A 6,155-nucleotide genomic window follows, 5' to 3' on the forward strand; every position below is an offset into this window, starting at 1 on the left:
GTACGTGATGCGGTGGATGGATGATATGCTGGATACGGTAACAAAAGGATTAACATTGCTTGTCTTGTCTTCTTGTAGCTCTATCCAAATATTACAAACCTTAGCCATAAAGACATAAAAGGTAACATCAATTGGCTTTCCAAGACATGTTACGGAAATAGGATGTTTACGGCTCACCGTTGTGTCTCATGCGAGGTTCATTACCTGATCATGTACATCCTGCATTACCGTGCAAGACAAGTATAACTATAGGGGTCAAAAAAGCCCTAAATGATAAAGCCCTAACAATTAGGCCCTTATTTGGCCCCATTTTTTTAGGCCCCCTTCTAAATCAATAATTCTTTGGCCCCTTATTTTTAAGACCCCTCATATATTTGTTTTTTAAAGGGCCTAAATGAGGGACTCAAAATATAATTTATTTGAAACAATATATTTTATTTTTTTAAATAAATATTTTTAAATAATAAATATTTTTGAAAACTATTTTTTTCGAAAAAAACCTTATTTTTTTTAAATAAAAAAAATATTTTTTTTAAAAAAGAAACATAATCGATTTTTTTAAAGTATTAAAATTTTTAGTTTTTTTTAAAAAATTTGATATTTTTGAAAAAAAATATTTTTTTCAAAAAAAATAAATAGATTTTTTTCGTAAAAAAAACTGATTAATTTTTTAAAATAAGAATGGCGGTTTTTCTTTAAAAATAAAAAATCATTTTTTTTCGAAAAAAAAGTCAATTCTTTTTTAAAAGAAAAAATTATTTTTTTCGAAAAAGAATATCAATTTTATTTTGAAAATAAACAATCGATTTTTTTCGAGTAAAAAATCGATTTTTCCTGAAAGTAAAAAATTTGATTTTTTTGAAAAAAAAATTCAATTTTTTTTTATATATAAAAAAAGTCGATTTTTTTGAAAATAAAATGATTTGTTTTTGAAAAAAAACCCGAATTTTTTCGAAAATAAAAAAAACTGACTTTTTTCGGAAATAGAACAAAAATGTCAAAGTTTTTTCTAAAATAAAAAAATCGATTTTTTCTAAAAAATTAAATCGATTTTTTTAAATAAAAAAGTTTAATTTTATTTGAAACAAAATCGAATTTTTCCTAAAATAAAAAAGTTGATATTTTTTGAAAAAAATGATTTTTATGAAAATAAAATAATAAAATAATTTTTTCTTTAAAAAAAAAGTCAATTTTTTTCTTTAAAAAGTCAACTTTAAAAAATAATGGGGCCTTAAGGCTTTATTTGAATTTTATGGGCCTTTAGTTTAGGGGGGCCTATACATTTTGGGGCTCATTTATTTTTAGAATTTTGGGCCCCCTATATTTTGGGGGCCTTAAAAGTTAGGCCCCGGCCCCCTAAATTGACGGCTCTAAGTATAACCATTGCCACGCACTAACAGAACGGCAAGCGGATTCAATCCTTTCCGCAGCATGACGTTTACAACCCATAAAACTCCAAAACACCAACTTAACCGAAACAGACCATATCCGAACCAAACTTGCATAAACACAAATTCAAGCTGATATCTCTTAGCGTCAAGTTAGTCTAACCATTTCGTTTTAACGTTTAACCATTAACTAGCAGACCTGTGCGTTCTAACTCAATTAACATATAGTAACAAATCCATACCAAAGTTCACAATACTAACCACCATTAACCAACAATTCCTAATTAAATCACTTGAAAACTCCAAAATAAAAAAAACAAGCGGAATTTGAATAACAAGTGTGTAACGAGTCAATTTTCATTTGAAATCATAGCATAACCACCGGCATGTGAAAACTTACAGCAAGCAATAGGTCACCATCTGCACAAGCCGCTGCATCATTCCAAATGCAACGACAACGAGAACAGACCGGAAATGTGTCCACTCCCAAGACGAACATCCTGCATAACAAAACCAAAACAGCAGCAGGGACGCAACCACATAAACCAATTCTCCAAATTTCAATCTATTATAATCCCAACCATAGGTTACAATGTTCAAGCAAATTACAATTTATTTATTTATTTTCAACCACAAGCTGACATTCAAAGTGTAATGTGATTTACAATTTAAACTCCATAAGTCCATAACCAACCATGCCGGCTCGAACACAATCCGGATGCACACTTCTTCACGCCATGCTAGAAGACCATGTCCTGTTGAAACCGCTAAGGCCCTTTAGTGGATTTGCAGGCGATTTATGTTTCTTCAAAGGAAGGGCATATGAAGGTCATTTAGCAGACCTTAGATTCAATCCCTTCATGTTTCCAATACCGCATCAAACCAACATTAAACGTGGCCAAGCGAAAGAGGTTTGAAACCACACCGCGCACCATCCGAGCCAGCTCCAAGTGACTGGCAGCCAACATCCGCCATCCAGACAAAAATCCAAAACCAGAGGCACACGAGTTGATCATGTTGCTAAGGAATATCAAGTTGGCTGGTCCATTCGGAAGAGTTGTCCTCGGCAGCTTGATGGTTTCCGACCTGCATATGTTAACAACCAGTACTGCAACAGCAGGGCGATTTCCTAACAGAATTGATAAGATTACCGCCCCTTAAAACAATGAGGCATAGCCATGACTAGTGTGCTCAAACATCACTATCACCTAATGAAACGATCATACATGACATTTGGATGTGGAGCAGATTGAGGATGTATTAGCCACTTTTCTCACAAAGGAACAGATAGCAAAAGGTGATATTTATGTTATGCAAACCTTACTTTGGCAGCCGGTTCCGTCTAAATGTGAACATGGTCAACATGTTCAGTTTTGCTCGCGTCATTATACGCATTCGTTCCGAGGACGTAGTCAGCCTGCAAAACGCAAAGTAAAGTCATTCATTTAGGTGCAGGTTTCAAAAGCCTGTGAAACTCTTACCCTGCAAATGACAGCATGGTATTGAGTCCAAATGCCTACACACTACAAATGTAACAGAAAACCCAAAGCAGTTTATCACGCCAAACCATAACATAACAATCACCTATAATTAACAACCTGTTATTACAAAACCAAATAACAAAACCCAGTTAAAAGAAACCAGCAAACTAACCATAAACACAACCTTTTCCAATAACCAATAGAACTAATTTTTTTCCTTTTTTTCTTCTTGAACAAAACAGAATAATTACCGGATGAATGTAGCTTCGATCCAGCTCCATCTGACCCTTTTTTTTTCTCTAACAAATTTCAATCATTCCAACTTCATAATGATTAACTCATAATAGATTTCTAACAGTAATCCTAACATATGATTCCAACCGAATTCTACCGCCAGCTAGCATTAACTAACTTAATTAACCTTTTACTAACAGATTTCCAGTTAATGAGCATAATACAAACCTAACCCATTTGTTTAACATCCAACTATCAGTTTTAGTTTACAATGCTAACTGTCATTAGTTTTAAGTCAGTAACCATCTAACTGAGATTCTGCATAATTCAAAATCATCCAACCTGCGCCAAATCAAGCAAAAGCGCCTATTCAGATTACCTGCATCTTACAAACATAACAGTGCAAATGGCAGTTTTAGTCCTCATCACATCATTACCAAGTCCAAATAGCAGCTTCTGTCCCGACAACACGGTTACTGCTGCCAATGAAGCAATTCAAGATTTGTCATTCGGGTTTGTTCTCTCTTGACCTTGATGGAAAGATCCTGAACTAGCATTATGATGTAACCGAACATGTTGCGTCATCGTGCCGAAACAGAAGCATAGACCAAGTGAAGCCTTGTAGCACCAGGTTTTGGAGCTCGCACCAATTCGTGCCGCTTACAGCAGAGTGCACCTTATCCTTGTCAACCGTGAATGGATGCAGACTTGTCGCTACAACATTAAAGCCATCATACCATTAACAAACATGTAAATGGAATAGAAAACCTTTAGGGGATGTTAACTTGAATTTTTGAATAACAGAAACCTGTGGATGGAATAGAAAACACCAGATGTTAACATCAACCAGTGGCCAATGTAATTTCGTGCGGAATTCCAAACTCGGCAAACCTGCAGTGGAGAGAAATGAAGGTTAAGCATGTCAATCTAACAGGTATCTGAGTACAATAACTAGCAGTGCAACAGTTTTCATACACCGGAAAATATTAACTAGCTTGAACCTCCTAATGTTCTCACTAAATACTCCAAGCCACTTAACAGAATGGTACGGCAAACTTTAATAGACTCAATTTGACAAGAGTCTAATTTAGAATTAACAGCATTGTAACAAACAACACTAACCAAATTCCACTCTAACTAACAGAACCTCATAACAAATTTTTTAACTATTTTCAACATCCATAACAGAATTCCACAATCAGCTAACTAAATTCACTAAACAATCCCCACTAACTGAGTCAGGTTTAACTAACTGAGTCCAATCCCAACTCAGTGAGCCAAAGCTAACTAACTCCAAACCTAAGTCTAACTGAATCAAAACCTAAGTCCAAAGCTAGCAAGATCCAAACCTAAAATCTATTCAAGAGATTCACCTCTCTCATTTTCACACCCTTGGCATATTGTGCGAATTCTCTCTGCAAGTTCACCCTCACCCTCACCAAATCTCTCTCACTCTCTCACAGAAAAGCCATTGGAGATTCATCTTGAAACTTCAATTTCGCTTGAGCTAAGCCACAACATTCATATTTTCCATTGTTCTAATCCAAAAGAAGAGGAAGAAAGTGAAAGAAGAAGAAGAAGAGGCAATCAAGGTCAGAAAGCTTACCGGCGAACTTTCCGATCATCTTCTCTGGTATGTCATTTCTTATTCAATGACATTTTCTTACTTTGAGAACACCGAGCTGTAGTATCTGAGGTAGGAAATTGAAGCCCCATAGTATTAGGAAGTGATTTGCAACAGGAACAATTTAATTTAACGTGTAGGCCGTTAGGGCTCTTCCGTTTAGTTGTTCGATTCAACCGGTACAGGAACTGTTTCGTAATTCCATTGCCATATTCATGCTCAGATTGATTTTGCGCATCCAATGGTGGTGGTGTTTAGGTGTAAGCCACTATCGGCGCCGGCAACGGACGCCGGCGCGGCGAGCCACGGCGAACGGACGGGGAGGAGAAATGAGGACGAGCGCGCGTTTTAGTTTCATTTTTGGACAAGTCAACAGAAGAGTGATTTAGGCTCAGTCTTGGTTAGGCCCATGTAATTACTTGTTATACATACTGTATTACTAACACACCCCCATTGCCCTCTAGAAAGAAGGTAGAATTGGGCTCAACCCAGCCCATTAGCACCTTTACCCAATCCCCCACGCATTTCTAATACACCCCCCGGAAACGCAGGAGTTGGCATTGGGCCCTGACGCGGCCCATGCCTGTTTTTGTGCCAACACCACTCTTTTGGAATTTTGCATCCTGCACCAAAAACTGTATTGGGCTCATCCTGCAGCCCACTAATCAATTGTTGTTTGCACCCCTGTTTTCCAATCCACACCTCCTAGTTCAATGGCAATTTATTTTATTTTTGTTTACAATTCAATTAGGTTAATTAGAACAACATTAATTGAATTAGGATGTAAATCTTGACCATTCACATTTTAGAATATAATTCGGATTAATTCACATTTTAGAATATAATTAGGATTCATTCACATGTTAGGATTTTTCATTAGAATTTAATTAGGAATTTTAATTAGATTGAAACTAGAATTCAATTAGAATAAAATTAGACATATTTTAGGAATTGACCATTTTGCCCTTTATGGGCTTATTTTGATATTTTATGTTGAAATTAGCATGCTCCCCTTAGGATTAGAATTCGATCATTTCCTAATAATTGTAGGACTTAACATAGAATTTTAATCATGATTTTAATCAATATTTTGACATGCTCCCTTAAGATTTCTAATCTAATTTAGAATATTCAATCAATTTCTAATACATGATCCCTTAGGATAGTTTCTAACAAGTATTAACTTCAATTAGATCCAAAATTAGTTCCCTTCAAAACTAAAACCAAAACCCCGATTAAATTGATCAAAAGCAATTTTGATTAATTAAATCCTTTGAACTTGTATAATCCCACAATCTAAGTTGAGTGACCAAAAGACCCTTGGTCACTTAATAAGACTTTTCTTCCAAGCTGTGGAGCTCAAGGCCTCAAGAAAAGATCTTCAATCAAGGAATCCTCAGTCATACCAAGCAGTGGATTATTCAAGCG

At 35.5% G+C, this 6,155-nt stretch overlaps 1 long non-coding RNA gene across 2 annotated transcripts; it reads right to left on the reverse strand.

Moving 5' to 3' along the window:
- Positions 1–1,937: 1,937 nt before the first annotated feature.
- On the reverse strand, positions 1,938–5,111 carry LOC127130260 (uncharacterized). 2 transcript variants are annotated; one of them, XR_007806437.1, is made up of 4 exons: positions 4,710–5,111; positions 3,912–3,994; positions 3,541–3,817; positions 1,938–2,805 (listed from the first exon to the last, which is right to left on the reverse strand). It is a non-coding gene; the product is annotated as an uncharacterized LOC127130260 (long non-coding RNA). The 2 variants fall into 2 exon arrangements; XR_007806436.1 differs by having other exon boundaries at positions 3,483–3,817; positions 4,710–5,110.
- Between the last annotated feature and the right edge of the window lie 1,044 nt (positions 5,112–6,155).

Source organism: Lathyrus oleraceus, chromosome 1 (genome assembly GCF_024323335.1).
Source record: "Lathyrus oleraceus cultivar Zhongwan6 chromosome 1, CAAS_Psat_ZW6_1.0, whole genome shotgun sequence".
Classification (NCBI taxonomy): Eukaryota; Viridiplantae; Streptophyta; class Magnoliopsida; order Fabales; family Fabaceae; genus Lathyrus; species Lathyrus oleraceus.